The sequence below is a fragment of the Pleurodeles waltl genome, chromosome 10, assembly GCF_031143425.1.
Source record: "Pleurodeles waltl isolate 20211129_DDA chromosome 10, aPleWal1.hap1.20221129, whole genome shotgun sequence".
Classification (NCBI taxonomy): domain Eukaryota; kingdom Metazoa; phylum Chordata; class Amphibia; order Caudata; family Salamandridae; genus Pleurodeles; species Pleurodeles waltl.
In genome coordinates, this window is record NC_090449.1 from 673,623,874 (window position 1) to 673,639,676 (window position 15,803).

Below are 15,803 nucleotides of genomic sequence, written 5' to 3' on the forward strand. Positions count from 1 at the left end.
CTATGTTCCAGGTGCTTTCAAACAGCAGCTATGTCCTCCTCAATGGTGAAGATTGTTGTGAGATGCGAGCCAGAATAGTTTATGCTGTTTCCGTCTCTAAGATTGTTACTTGCTGCAGGAACGCACTCTTTCCTCCCACTAAAATAAAAGAGGTAGCGGACATTTGGCATCATATTGCTACTTCTAATGTGAATTTTGACAAGTTGAGCAGACTCAAGGCTTTATTGTTCCAAAAACATGTTGCTCTTACATCTGCGCGCCAGACCTATGCACTTCAGGTGGCAAGGTCGTCAGCAGAGATACAGTCCCTTTTAAGTACTAACTTTCTGAGACACTTGGTGAGCTCGTGGGACAGATACTTAATGCGTCCAGTACTACCGGAATTGCAAATTTCTTTAAGGCTATTGGTTCTAGTTTCATTCACACCTTCTCCTCCATATTCAGTTTAATACCATCAGCCATTCATTCAATTTTCTCCAGTATTTTTAGGGGATTTCCAATTCCTTTTGCTGTAATTGTTGGCATTTTGCTGTTGCTATTTTTTGTGCACAATGGCTGTCCCACCACAACAAGGAGGAATGAAAGCGCTCCCATCACCGCAGCTGTGTCGTGAACACATAATACAGTATTTTGGAGCAACACTCCTGGAACATTTGGAGTGTGACTGGTCTCTGTCATTCAGACGGGTTTTGCATTGTGTGCAGCCCATGTTTCGGTGCCTCTGGACTATGAAAACACCTGATGCCATTCCCCTCTTCCGTTTCCCTGTTGTTGGGCTTTCATCCCATTGTTACTAAACGTTGGAGTATCTTATGAAGAATTAAGAAATATTCTCTCTTGTCTTTATTAAATGTGGACTGACGACTACAAGTTGTATGTTAATAACAGTTATATATCACTCATGCTTGATATGTGTGTTGCTAACTTTCGTATCATTTATGTGAGAAAGGGCCTCTTTTGACATGGTTAACCTCCACTTTTAGCCTGGTATTTGATGTTGTTTCAAAGTTGTTAGTGCCCAGGGTCCCTTCTAATCAGGTTCCTTGGGTCAGATCTCTTTCCCCAAAAATGTTGTGATGCATTGGTAGATTTGCAAACACCTTTCAGTGCCAAAATAACTCCCTAGTAAATGGTGCTAAGGTACCCATGGCATGAGGTGCTAAGGGTAGGCCCTTGAGGGCAGCAGCATAGATTGTGCCACCCTCAGGGACCATACATCAAGTGCACCCAGCACTGCCATTGCAGGATGAGTGTCCGGGTGCAATCCTAAAATGCAATACTGACATGGTACACAGCCTGTGTGCCCTGTCCACTACACACTGCATGCAATATAGGTAAGTCACCCCTCTGGCAGGCCTTCCATCCTAAAGCAGGGTGCACAATACTGCACATGTGGGCATAGATGCATGAGCAATGTGCCCCTACTCAGTGGCGACTGGCATATACAGTGGAGGGGGTCAGACAAACAAGTGGATGCGGGGGCACGGGCGCAAATAAAAAAATTCTAGAACAAAAGAAAACACTTACCAAATCGCAATTTGCTCCACACAGGACGTCTTCTGCTGAGACTGAAGTGCGATATGAGGACCAAAGAAAAATCCCTTGACTAATCCTGGCACTGATCAGATGCTGTAAACCAGCATGTGAGCAGTACCCTGAATGGAGGGAGCGGCCCCTCTCAGCGCTCCCTAGTGCACTGGAGGCCTGCACTTGCTCTCAACCCAGCTGTGTTATGATTCCAAGATTCCAAGGACACAAGAAGGCCTTCAACAAAAAAGATCCAATGCTTGACAACTGCATTCATGCTGCACAAAGAAAAAGGCACCAAACCCTGCCTGCTGCACTCAGGACTCAACAATTGCTGCTGAGGGGTTGCACAGACATGAAACAGACTCTACAAAACACCAGAGGACTCCTACCCTTCTAAAAATCACCAAAGATCTCCCTCCATAGTAAAGGCATCACTCCCTGCAACAAAGAATCAAAAGTCCAGTGAAGTCCAGTTCACTGACTGGCCACTAATCAAGGAACCAGACACAGCATACAGACCAAATTCCACCCAACAGACCTGGAGAGCAAATTCTGCAAGTGTGCCATGTTTGGTGGCACTATGAACTCCAGTGGCTGAACCATGCTAGACAACCAACATCGGACACCAAGAAGAAAAGTCCACTCCAGACTCCAAAAGGACCAGGAGCAACCCCCAGTCGAGGGACTTCAGGACAATTAAAACCACCCCCTAGAGTGGCCCTGCTATCTACCCTAGAAGTGACCTGCTTCCAAAGGCACCTTTGCGCACAGCTCTTGGCTCAGCTATCTCCTCTGCACCTGGCCTTCCTGGGCCCTGCACCGGAGTACAATCTGTGCTATAAGGGTCCTCCACCCCTTGCCACCTCTACAGTCCAAGGGGACCCACCAGACTCACCTTAAAGTCCACTTGTGCATTGCTTTTCCCACAGGATTTCTTGACATTCTCGACCTAAAAGTAAAAGGAGATATCTACCAGGAGCACGAACGCCGGCCGCGAAGACCACAGTGAAAACTGCACCTACGACACAGGGGAGGGGGAAGGGAAAAAACAGTGACACACATACGAAACACGCAACACTCCCACCTCCACCCTCACCCACAACAAAACGCACATTAATACATCATGATACATTACAGTTACACCCCCAACCCCCCCCCCCCAGAAGAATGCAAGGACAAAAGGAAATGAGTCGAATGATTGTAATATATCCAAAGACAGTGATCAAAAATATATACATATATAAAGATATTCACACTATGAACAAATATATACACCAAGAATACAAGTCCAAGGTATTCCACTATCATAGTCCGTGGACCATGGGCCCAAAAGACATGGGCGAGGCCCACACTCAATACCCGAACAAGACGGAGAGAACATTGCTGGGGCATCAGATACAAATAAAACAGGCACCTCAGGGGGAAGGGAAGGGGGGCACCTCAGCTGGATGAGTGCACGACGCCAGATCCACGAGGGGGCTCCATGCCCACTGTTCAATCCTGGGGAGTGCAAAGCCACAGTCTCTCAAGTCTCTACAGTGGGTGGTTTGCCCACTGTTCAATCCTGGGGAGTGCAAAGCCACAGTCTCTCGTCTCTACAGTCTCTCAAATCTCTACAGTGTGTGGTTTGCCCACTGTTCAATCCTGGGGAGTGCAAAGCCACAGTCTCTCAAGTCTCTACAGTGGGTGGTTTGCCCACTGTTCAATCCTGGGGAGTGCAAAGCCACAGTCTCTCGTCTCTACAGTCTCTCAAGTCTCTACAGTGTGTGGTTTGCCCACTGTTCAATCCTGGGGAGTGCAAAGCCACAGTCTCTCAAGTGGATAACATTGTCCACTGGTTTCTGGAGGGGGCTTTGTGCCCAGAGTGCTTCATCCTGCCAAGGACTGAGGTAGTGGATGTCCTTCTCCACTGGTTCTGGAGGGGGCTTTGTTCCCAGAGTGCTTCATCCTGCCAAGGACTGAGGTAGTGGATGTCTTTCTCCACTGGCTCTGGAGGGGGCTTTGTGCCCAGAGTGCTTCATCCTGCCGAGGACTGAGGTAGCAGATGTGAATCTCCACTGGTTCTGGAGGGGGCTTTGTTCCCAGAGTGCTTCATCCTGCCAAGCACTGAGGTAGTGGATGTCTTTCTCCATTGGTCCTGGAGGGGGCTTTGTGCCCAGAGTGTTTCATCCTGCCAAGGACTGAGGTAGTGGATGTCTTTCTCCACTGGTTCTGGAGGGGGCTTTTTGCCCAGAGTGCTTCATCCTTCCAAGGACTGAGGTAGTGGATGTCTTTCTCCACTGGTTCTGGAGGGGGCTTTGTGCCCAGAGTGCTTCATCCTGCCAAGGACTGAGGTACTGGATGTGAATCTCCACTGGTTCTGGAGGGGGCTTTGTGCCCAGAGTGCTTCATCCTGCCAAGGACTGAGGTAGTGGATGTGATACTCCACTGATTCTGGAGGGGGCCTGGTGCCCAGAGTGCTTCATCCAGCTCGTGGCAGCCTCAGTAGCGTTGGAATCTTTGGCGCTCACTGGCCTGCGGTGCTGGTGGCGGCGGTGTCCTGGGCAGCGGTGCTGGTGGCGGTGGTGTCCTGGGCAGCGGTGCTGGTGGCGGTGGTTTCCTGGGCAGTGGTGCTGGTGGCGGCGGTGTCCTGGGCAGCGGTGCTGGTGGCGGCGGTGTACTGGGCAGCAGTGCTGGTGGCGGTCTTGTCCGCTGTGCAGACTTGCCTGTTTTACTGTGCCCCTTCCCCACCTTAGATGGTGGCGCAAAGGTCTCCACACTCCCAACTGTACCCCTGTGAGCGGCTTTGGTGGCTGATTTCTTTCCTCACTCCAGCCGGGCACTGGTCAACTTTTTGTGCTTTACAGGTGGGGGACTGTCCGTGCTCTGGCTCCTTGCCACACTGGCTGCTTTGCTGCATGGCGCACTCCAGAAGCCGGTTACTACTGGCACCACTGGTTCCGCAGATGTTGTGGCTGAGGTGATGGGCTGGGCCCTGGAGAGGCAGGCCCTAGGAGACTGAAGGGCTGGGGGAGGTGAGGGGAAGAGGTCAAGGTTGGACAGGAAATGTTTTTGGGACACACTGGGATGGGTAGATGGAGGGGGTTTGGGAGTGGAGGAAGAGGTAGTGGTTGTAGGAGGTGTACTTTTGCTGACTTTGGGTGATGGTGCATGGGTTAGAGGCTGTTGTGAGGTGGATGGCTGTTGGGTGGGTGTGTGGCTGCGTTTGTGTAGTTTGGGAGGAGGGCTCACAGACACACAGGTAGAGGACACAGGGGATGTGTGAATGGTATTGGGGGTGGTGACTGCACGTGAGCGGGGTGTGGTGGTGGATGTGCTGGTGATGGACGTAGTGGCTGAAGATGTAGTGCAAGCAGGTGTGAGTGGAGACGAGACAAGGAGAGAGATGTGGAGGAGGGGGACACAGGGGAGTCAGTGGATGTTGGTGTGCCTGCATGTGTATGATGCTTGCGTGAGTGCCTGTGGGACGTGTGGTGCTTATGTTTTCCAGAGCTTCCCTTGTGTGTTGAGGTGTGTGCATGCTGGTCTGATGGTGTGCTTGGGATAGGCAGAGGTACAGGGGTCTGGGTGGAGGAAGTTAGAGGGGGGAGGCTAGAGACAGGGACAATGGCTGCCATCAGTGCTGAGGCCAGAGTCTGAAAAGCTCACTGAAGGGCTGCCTGACCACAATGAATGCCCTCCAGGAATGCATTGGTTTGTTGCAACTGTCTCTCTACACCCTGGATGGCATTCAAAATGGTAGACTGCCCAACAGTGAGGGACCTCAGGAGGTCAATGGCCTCCTCACTGAGGGCAGCAGGGGTGACAGGGGCAGGGGCTGAGGTGCCTGGGGCGAAGGAGATGCCCACCCTCCTGGGTGAGCGGGCACAGGACACACGCTGAGGGGCTGCTGGGAGGGCGGTGGTGGTAGGCGGGGTGGCGGCTGCAGGGGGCACAGATGGGCCCGCCACCGCAAAGGAGTTCCCATCAGAGGAGGAGTCCGTATCGCTGGTCTCAGCTCCTGTTCCCCACCGTGGAGCTCCCCTCGCCCTCCGTCCCACTGGTGAATTCAGACTCCGTTGTGTCGCTCTCCAGGGCCATGTGGGATGCAGCTCCCTCCTGCTCCGGCGCCACTGCTCCTCTGCCTGATGATGCTAATGCACACAAGAACAGGGAGATCACAAAAAGGGGGGAAGACAGAAGAAAGACATGTTGAGTGCATGCAATACCGCTACCGTTGGCGGACACTAAAGACACAGAAGCCCCCTGCACTACGCTGTGCACTTGGAGTTCCCTAATCAATCCCAGGGACATGGGTTACAAGGCTATACCCGATTGCTGCACACATGGATGTCACAGGAGCCTGACTAGGTGTAGTTGGCACTGTACATGGGTGGGGTGGGGTGCCACAGGGCCTGCCTTAAGAAGGGACCTTGCCTACTAAACTCGCCCTGACCTTGGGGAACCCACAGCCCACCTCCCCCACCCAGACACCTCTAATGCACGCTGAATCAGCAGAATGAGAGTGTACTCACCTCCTTGTGGCTGCTGTGATGCCCTCAAGCACCCATCCAGCTCCGGGTACGCCACCGCCAGGATCCTGAACATCAGGGGGGTCATGGTGCGACGGGCACCCCTCCCACGTTGGGAGGCCATCCCCAGCTGGGCCTCCGCCGTCTTCTTGCTCCAGCGGCGAATGTCCTCCCATCTTTTCCGGCAGTAGGTGCTCCGTCTGTGGTAGACCCTCAGGGTCCGGACTTCCTTGGCGATGGCACGCCAAATGTCCTTCTTCTGGTGGGCGCTGACCTACAGGAATGGTACAGGAGAAAAGGAGGAGATATTACCGTCCGCACCGTCACAGTCATTGGCCCGCATCCCTACCCTTGCCATGACGCACATGCACTCACCATCGTTGCATGCACGCCTCATTCTCACCCCCCCTATCTTTCATCCACACCACTCCACACAGGCATTGCCCGCACAGCATGCTCACAGTGTACTTACCTGTTTGTCTGGAGGACCGTAGAGTAGCGTGTACTGGGGGAGGACCCCATCCACTAGTTTCTCAAACTCTTCCGTGCTAAAGGCACACGAGCCATTGTCTCTTCCAGACTGAGGTCACAGCAGCACTTGCAGTGTAGGTCCTCTCCTGTCGAAGATCAGGTATCAAGTGATTGAACAGAGAGTAAATGGCGGTCACGTCCGCAGCAGTGCGTACCGTCACTACCGGCGTACATTGTCATTGGCTCCTCCTGGGACCCATAGGATCCAATGTTAACCAATGCAGCATTGCACCGTGGTCTTCGACAGCCTACCGCGATGGTGTACAACGCCAGCACAGTTACCTCATATCCCCTTGTCCCAATTTACAGGTCAGGCAGCCGCCATTTTAGGGGGCCACATGGCATTATTTTGGACTGCGTCACACAAATCTAGGCCTTGCTTAAACACTAATACAGGCATATGTTGATTTGCTAATATTTTCCAATTAAGCTGTGTTTACGTACCTCAGAGTTGGTTGAGTCTGTGCTCGCTGTTCTCCTCCATGGGCACAGTCCGTTGGGGCATGTAAGGAGATGGCGGCATCCTCCGGTGTACAGACCGCTGGTGGACCTGTCGACAATGGAGGAGTGACATGTGCTCATCACCTATAGACTTGATCGTACCACAATCCTGGAACTGTGTGCCCAGTTGGAGCCAGACCTGATGTCAGCTATCCGCCATCCCACAGGAATACCCCTCAAGTGCAGGTGCTGTCAGTACACCATCTCCTACCAAGTGGGTCTTTTCAAACTACAGTGGGCATAGCATCAGGGATGTCCTAGCCTATGTTTTCCAACGTGTTGTCCAGAGTGTTGTCTGCCCTGCTGAAACACATGTGGAGCTACATCGTTTTGCCTCAGGTGGAGGATTTGCCTACAGTGAATGGTGATTTCTATGCCCTGGGACATATCCCCAACATCATAGGTGCCATTGATGGGACACTTGTGGCCTTGGTCCCCCCAAGCAAGAGTGAACAGGTGTACAGAAACCGGAAGAGTTACCATTCCATGAATGTGCAGATGGTGTGTTTGGCAGACCAGTACATCTCCCATGTGAATGCCAAATTTCCAGGCTCAGTGCATGACGCTTATATTCTATGGAAAGCAGCATCCCTTATGTGATGGGGCAACTCCAGAGGCACCGTATGTGGCTATTAGGTGAGGACATTGACCCAATACAGTGTGACTAGGTGTCTGGGTCTGGGGATGTCCCTATGAGTTAGTGTGTGTCTAACTGTTGTCCCTCGACATTTGCAGGTGACTCTGGTTACCCCAACCTGTCATGGCTACTGACCTCAGTGAGGAATCCCAGGACAAGGGCAGAGGAACGCTACAATGAGGCCCATTGGTGAACTAGGAGGATTATAGAGCGGTCCTTCGGCCTCCTGAATGCGAGGTTCAGGTGCCTCCACATGACAGGTGGTTCCCTATTCTACTCACCAAAGAAGGTGTGCCCGATCATCGTGGCCTGCTGTATGCTTCACAACTTGGCTTTGCAATGACAGGTGCCTTTTCTGCAGGAGGATGGTCCAGATGGAGGTGTGGTGGCAGCTGTGGAGCCTGTGGACAGTGAAGACGAGGAAGCAGAAGAAGAGGACATAGACAACAGGAACACAGTGACCCTGCAATACTTCCAGTGAGACACAGGTAAGAAGACAACACTGGCTGCTACATCTGATTTAATTCTACTACCTCTCATCTGTCTGTCATCTTCACCCAGTGTATGGTCACTGAGTTGTAACTTTCCCTTTCGATTTCACAGATGTGGGTCCCACTGTGTGAGATCTGCTTTGTTTCCTCATGGACTACAGCTGTGTGACATAGGTATGTTGACAATAGAATGGACATTGCTATTTCCCTCAGTTATTGCAAATACACAATTGTGAATGCACAGACTGACTCCAGATTGTTTTGTGATTTAAGGGTATTTATTTAAGTGCTAAATAGTGGAGGGGGTTGTAAAATGGTCAGGGGTGATGGTGGAAGAATGTCCATGGCAGAGTCCAGTCTATTAGTCTCACAGGTGCATTGTCCAAAGGGGCATAGGAAGTGGAGCTGGGGCAGTTTAAGTATGGACAGGGTGACAAAGTGGGACAGAAGGATGACAATCAGGGTGGTCTCATTTCTTGGCAGGGGTCTTAGCATTGTTCTCTTTCTTTGTCCTGGATCTCAGGGACCATTTGCAGGGTGGTTCTCCATCTGCATGGGGTGGGGTGCTGGGGTGGTGGTCCTGTGGCGGTGCCTCCTATCCACTAGCGCCGGCGGAGGTGGTTGGCAGTTCATCATCCAGGCTAGTGTCAGGGGCCCCTTGTTGTGCCACAGTGTCCCTCCTGGTGTTGACGAGTTCCTTCAGCACCCCTACAATGGTGCCCAGGGTGGAATTGATGGATTTGAGTTCCTCCCTGAACCCCAAATACTGTTCCTCCGGCACCCGCTGGGTCTCCTGAAACTTGGCCAGTACCGTTGCCATCGTCTCCTGGGAATGGTGGTAGGCTCCCATGATGTTGGAGAGGGCCTCATGGAGAGTGGGTTCCCTGGGCCTGTCCTCCCCCTGTCGCACAGCAGCCCTCCCAGTTCCCCTGTTTCCCTGGGCCTCTGTCCCCTGATCCATGTGCCCACTACCACTGCCCCCAGGTCCCTGGGTGGTGGGTTAGCCTGGGTTCCCTGTAGTGGTGGACACACTGCTGATTGACGTGTCCTGGGGACAAAGGTATGGGCCAGCTGGGTGGGTGCTGTGCTGGTGTTTCCAGAGGGGGGGAAGCTCTGTAGTGGCCTGTGCCAGTGTGAGGGGAACCGACTGTCCCGAGGTCCCAGATGGGCCGGGCTGGTCATCTAGATCCAGTTGGACAGAGCTGCTGTCATCACTGTGGGCCTCTTCTGTGGGGGAGTGGACATATCTGGACACTCCTGTCCAGCGACGTTGGTAGGGGTCCTGTAGGGGTGTAAAGGTATGATTATTGCATCTGTGTGTGCCATGGTGTGCAATGGGTGGGTGACCCTGTACCCCAGTGCTTGCATTCCTGTAGGACCTTGTGTGATAATGGTTTAGGGGGGTGTATGGGTATGTGCAGTGGCCATACTTTGGTGATGGGTGTCCATGCTTTGGTGTTACATGCAGGGCTTGGGTTTGGGATGTCTGGTTTGTGAAATTGGGACATACGTGAGGAGTTGGAGTGATGGGGGTGAGGGTGGGGGTTTGTGATAGCATGCAGGTGGGTGGGGGATGAAGTAGTTAAAGGTTTGATTTACCAGAGTCCATTCCTCCTGCTACTCCTACGAGGCCCTCAGGATGCAGTATAGCCAAGACCTGTTCCTCCTATGTTGTTAGTTGTGGGGGAGGAGGTGGGGGTCCGCCACCAGTCCTCTGAACCGCAATCTGGTGTCTTGAGACCACAGAACGCACCTTCCCCCGTAGGTCGTTCCACCTCTTCCTGATGTCATCCCCTGTTCTTTGGTGCTGTTCCACTGTGCTGACCCTGTCCACGATTCTTCGCCATAGCTCCATCTTCGAGCTATGATGGTGTGCTGCACTTGTGATCCGAATAGCTGTGGTTCTACCCGGATGATTTCCTCCACCATGACCCTGAGCTCCTCCTCAGAGAACCTGGGGTGTCTTTGCGGTGCCATGGGGTGGTGTGGGTGATGTGTGGGGTGGTTTGTGTTGTGATGTGTGGGGTGATATTTAGAGGTGTGTTTTGTGAGGTGCTTGGATGTTGTGTGAGTGATGGTGTTGAGTGCCTGTGGATGCTAGTTTGTAGATGGTGGTGTCTCTCTCTGGCCTTCAGTCGCAATTGTTGATGTAAGGGTTTATGGGTGATGTGGGGGGGTGTTTTATATTGTATTGGATGTGTGGGAGTGGTGTGTGTATGTGTATCAGGTGTGTGTATTTGGAATTGTCCAATGTGGTAGTGTTTTGTAAATGTGTGTGTATTTTGAGCACAGCAGTGTGTACCGCCAATGGAATACCGCGGTTGAAAGACTGCCGCGTGGATTCGTGGGTCATGATAGTGTGGGCGTATTCCTGTCGGCGTGACGGTGGAGGTTTTGTTATCGCCAGTTTATCACTGACCTTTGGTGTGGCGGTCTTGTGTGGGTGTCTGGATTTTGGCGGATTCCGAGCTGTGGGTCATAATGACCGTGGTGGAATTCCGCAGCAGTGTGTTGGCGGTCTTCTGCACGGCGGTAAGCAGCTTTTACCGCCAATGTTTTGATGACCCCCTCTGTGTGTTTTATCAATGATAATACTAATGCATTATATTTCTTGGATTAGCATAACTAGGTCTGCAGACCTCGTATTTGCGGTCATGTAAAAGTGATTAATTATTTATTTTCCTCTAACATAAATTTTTCCATCAGGTTGTTTCTCATGAAAAGTAAAGGGTCCCATTTTTCAATGTAAAAGACTTGCTTCCCAATGACCTTGATTCTGAAATATTTACACCTGTGGACTAAATGCTAAAGCAGTTGATACTGTTAATTTGAACATTCACAGGGGAACTGTTGAAATTGTCTTACACCCTGAGAAGAATGTGTATTGTATCAAGTGATGTACAGAATTGTTATAGACCATTGGATTCACAGGAAAAGAGGATAAGACTTTGGGCCAAACCTGAGAATTCTCTGTCATGTTGCAAAGTTGTTTGAAATCAAATTCAAATTGGATATTGCCCCTTTTGCGTCATATGGAGCCACTGAAGTGTTGAATCAGAGACATTCATGAACTTTATTATAGGGAAGGACTTCATATGTTTTTCAGTCAGTCCCCCTTAGAGGCTTCTTCTGGCCCTTGCCCCTTGGATGTTTCCTGATTGCTTTCCTGTGCAGCCCATGTTCTTCACTTTCCCTGATGGTTCTCCTAATGGACTTTGCTGATGATTTACATGCTTTGCTGATGGAACTGAATTGACTGCTGACCCTAGGAGAGGTATATTCTATTGCAAACATTATTTTCCCTTGGCCTGTGTTTAACTTAGCCTGAGATCAATGATTTTCCAAATCATTTTTGTCTCCCTTATTAACTTTTGCCTGCATGGGTTAGCCCATTCCCAGACATGCTTGTCTTAATTTGGCTAGCAGCAGGGGCAACCCACGTCCAAAGCCTGATTTCTAAATCTTGGTGATCTGATATGGCTAATGTATTCACTGTCTGATTTGAATAATATTTCTGTTTCACAAATTATTTCAATATTACTGCGCATTATTCTTCTTGAATGTCTAATGGTGTTGATGTTGAGTATATTAAACTTGTTTCATAGATTTGGTCAACCCATGGTTTTCATTTATCTTTACAATTTGATTCTGTGCACAATTTATGTGACTTTGACTTTGTTGTTATAAAATAAAGCTTTTAAACTTGTATTGATTGGAGTTTTCTTACGTGACAATATTGGTCATGGTGTTTAAATTTGTTTTGAGTTTGAAATGATTGTGTACAGTTACCCATACTCCTCACTGGCTCAAAGATCACTTGACCTCAGTGAAGCATTTTTTAATCCTGTGAAGGATAAGAAAAATAGGTTTGCAAATTTGGGAGCAGAGTGACGGTTATGTGCGTTGGGAGGGGTAACCGTATTTTTGTTCAGTATTGGAGTTGACAAAATTTGATAGTAGAGTGCTGGTTAGGTTCCAAAAGAGTGATCACACTGTAAGTTGTTCTAAGGCTATTTTGAGCGGTTAATGAAACCCCAGTGTTGTTTTACAGGTGTAGGGTGTATGTGTAAGTAGGGATTTGCTCTTGTTGTGCTTTTTCCTTACAGGTTGCGGTGAAGTGTGACGTTGGGAGTTGTTTGTGGAGTCGTTGTACTCAAAGTGATTGTGGCGCTTTGTGCTAAAAAATGTCGGTGGTTGTTGTTGTTGTTTATGGGTCCGTCAAGGCTAAGACACTTGGGCCCTCATTACAACCTTGGCGGTCAGTGATAAAGCGGCAGTAATACTGCCAACAGGCCGGCGGTAAGAAAAACGGAATTTTGACCACGGCGGAAACCACCAACACATACAGCCACTTTAACACTCTGACCGCCACGGCTGTAGCAACAAGCACCGCAGCAGTAACTGCCAACACCAGGTGGAAGACAATGTACCGCCCACTGTATTATGACACACCAATCCCCCACCTTTTCCGGGTCGGTACCAACACCATCAAAAGCACAGCGGAAACAGTACACAGAAGAGAAACGACTCACCTCTCGACACTCAAGGAAGAACAACTACGCCATGGAGCCCGAACTGCACATATTTCCAATGCTGGCCTACCTCCTCCTATACCAGGAACACGAACGGAGGTGAAGGCGACCACGGTGAGTACCGCACCTAGCACACACGGGAGGGGGAGGAAAAAGAGAGTGGCACACACACGCAACACGCAACACCCACACCCCCACCCCCAACACCATACACACAAACAGATGCAACAACTTCACATATACACCCCATAACCCTCAGGAATAACACAAGGACAAAAGGAATTGATTAAAGTGAGTGTAATATTAAAAATTTTGATAAATACGTCTTTAAGGCACTGAACAGTATGTACAGCACATACAAATGGAGGGACAATGCCCACTCCAAAATGTCCGTGGCCCACAGGGCCATAACACATAGGCCAAGGCCACACTTGACTCCTGCCTCAATATGGAGAGAACACTGCAGGGGCATCAGGTCGTAAACACACAGGCACCTCAGGGGGACGGGGAATAGGGGGGCACCTCAGCCGGAAGATGGTACAACACCACTGCTCCTGGAAGGAGCTACATGCTATCTGCGATGTCCTGGGGAGTGCAAGGCCACAGTCTCTCTAGTGGGTGGTTTGCCCACTGCTTGGTCCTGGGGAGTGCAAAGCCACAGACTCTCAAGTGGGTGGTTTTCCCACTGCTTGGTCCTGGGGAGTGCAAAGCCACAGTCTCTCTAGTGGGTGGTTTGCCTACTGCTTGGTCCTGGGGAGTGCAAGGCCACAGTCTCTCTAGTGGGTGGTTTGCCCACTGCTTGGTTCCGGGGAGTGCAAGGCCACAGTCTCTCTAGTGGGTGGTTTGCCCACTGGTTCTGGAGGGGGCCTTGTGCCCAGTGTGCTTCATCCTGGCACGGAGGGGGTGAGTGGATGCCTTCTTCCACTGGTTCTGGAGGGGGCTTTGTGCCCAGTGTGCTTCATCCTGGCAAGGAGGGGGTGAGTGGATGCCTTCTTCCTCTGGTTCTGGAGGGGGGCTTAGTGCCCTGTGATGCTGATCCTGGATGGTGCGAAGTCTCTCTCCTGGGTGTCACACCTCCAGGTGTTGCAGGGGCCAGGACGCACTACAGCCCATGTAGTCACAACTATACACTGCTTGCCGGCGGTGACGGCTGCTCAGTGGATGACAGTTGCGGGGCTGGTGGTGGTGTTGTCAGTGGTGGGGGGAGGCTACAGCCCTTCCTCTGCAGCCTCGGACGGTTGCCCACTGGGGCTGCTGCTGATGGCAGTGGTGCTGCTGGCGGTGCAGGTGGCGGTGCTGGCGGTGGTGCAGGTGGCGGTGCTGTCAGTGGTGGGGGGAGGATCCAGCCTTTCCTCTGCAGTCTCGGATGGCTGAAGTGCCATGGCTGGTGTTGTTTGCCCAGATGCTGCTCCAGCTCCAGGCACCAGATCCATTCTGCCTGCGGCGTCTGTTCCTTTTACATTGGCCTTGGCAGCTGTTGCCCCTTCCTGCCCTTGACAGATGGTGGTGCCTCCTAGCTTCTGCCAGCTGGTGTTCCCTTCCTACCCTTGCTGGCTGGTGGTGCCTCCTTCCCCTTGCTGGCTGGTGGTACCTCCTTCCCCTTGCTGGCTGGTGTTCCCTTCCTGCCCTGGTAGCTGTTGGTCCCTTTTTGCCCTTAGCAGGTGGTGCTGGCACACTAGCAGTGCTGACGGGTGCCTCCTTGGAGCCTCTCCAACATGTAGTAGCTGCAGAAACTACAGTGGCCGTGGGCTGGGTGGATGAGGTGCTGGCCTGGGTTCTGCCCACCATGGCTCGAAGTGAAGGACGGGGGGGAGGGGCAGGGAATAGGTCAAGGGTGGAGAGTAAAAAACCTTTTAGGAACACTGGGGCTGGAAGAGTGTGAAGGTTTGGGAGTGGAGGAAGAGGGAGTGGTTGTAGGAGGTGTCTGTCTGCTGTGTTTGGGTGCAGGTGCATGGGCTGGATGCTGTTGTGAGGTGGATGGCTGTTGGGTGTCTGAGTGCTTGCGTTTGTGTACTTTGGGAGGAGGGGGCACAGACACAGTGGGAGAGGACACAGGGGATGTGTGCATGGTAGTGGGGGTGGTGACTACCAGTGAGGGGCGTGTAGTGATAGGTGTGATGGTGATGGAGGTAGCGAATGAGGAGGTAGTGCATGCAGGTGTGAGTGGAGGTGCTACTGGGAGGGAGATGGACGACGAGAAGGAGGGGGACACAGTGGAGGCACTGGATGTTGGTGTGTCTGCATCTGGATGGTGTTTGTGTGAGTGCCTGTGGGATGATGTGTGGTGCTTGTGTTTTCCTGAGCCACTTCTGTATGTTGATTTGGGTGCATGCTGGTCTGAAGGTGTGCATGGGATAGGCTGGGGTTGAGGGGAATGGGACTGAGTAGAGGGAGTTGGAGGTCGGAGGCTAGAGACAGGTACAATTGCTGCCATCAGTGAGTTGGCCAGAGCCTGAAATGATCTCTGTTGGGCTGCCAAGCCAGAGTGAATGCCCTCCAGGAATGCATTTGTTTGTTGCAAATGCCCTACTAGACCCTGGATGGCATTCACTATGGTTGACTGCCCAACAGAGAGGGATCTCAGGAGGTCAATAGCCTCCTCACTGAGGACAGCAGGGCTGACTGTGGCAGGGCCTGAGGTGCCTGGGGTGAAGGAGATGCCCACCCTCCTGTGTGAGCGGGCACGGGAAACTTGCTGAGGGGCTGCTGTACCTGTAGTTGGGGTGGCCACAGAGGTGTCCGCCACCGCCAGGGAGCTTCCATCGGAGGAGGTGTCGCTGTTGGTACGGTTCCCTCATGTCTCCGTCGTGGTGCTTCCCTCACCCTCCGTCTCATTGGTCCCCTCACCGTCAGTGGATTCGGCCTCCAGGCCCATATGGGATGCAGCTCCCTCCAATACTGGTGTCTCAGCTCCTCCGCCAGATGATGCTAATGCACACAAGGACAGGGCGACAAAACATAAAGGGTGGGAAAGAGACAGGATACATTTGGTCAATACCAGCAACAACACCACAGTTGGCATACACAACTCACAGGCAACAGCCCTATGCACTAGGCCATGCAATATCAG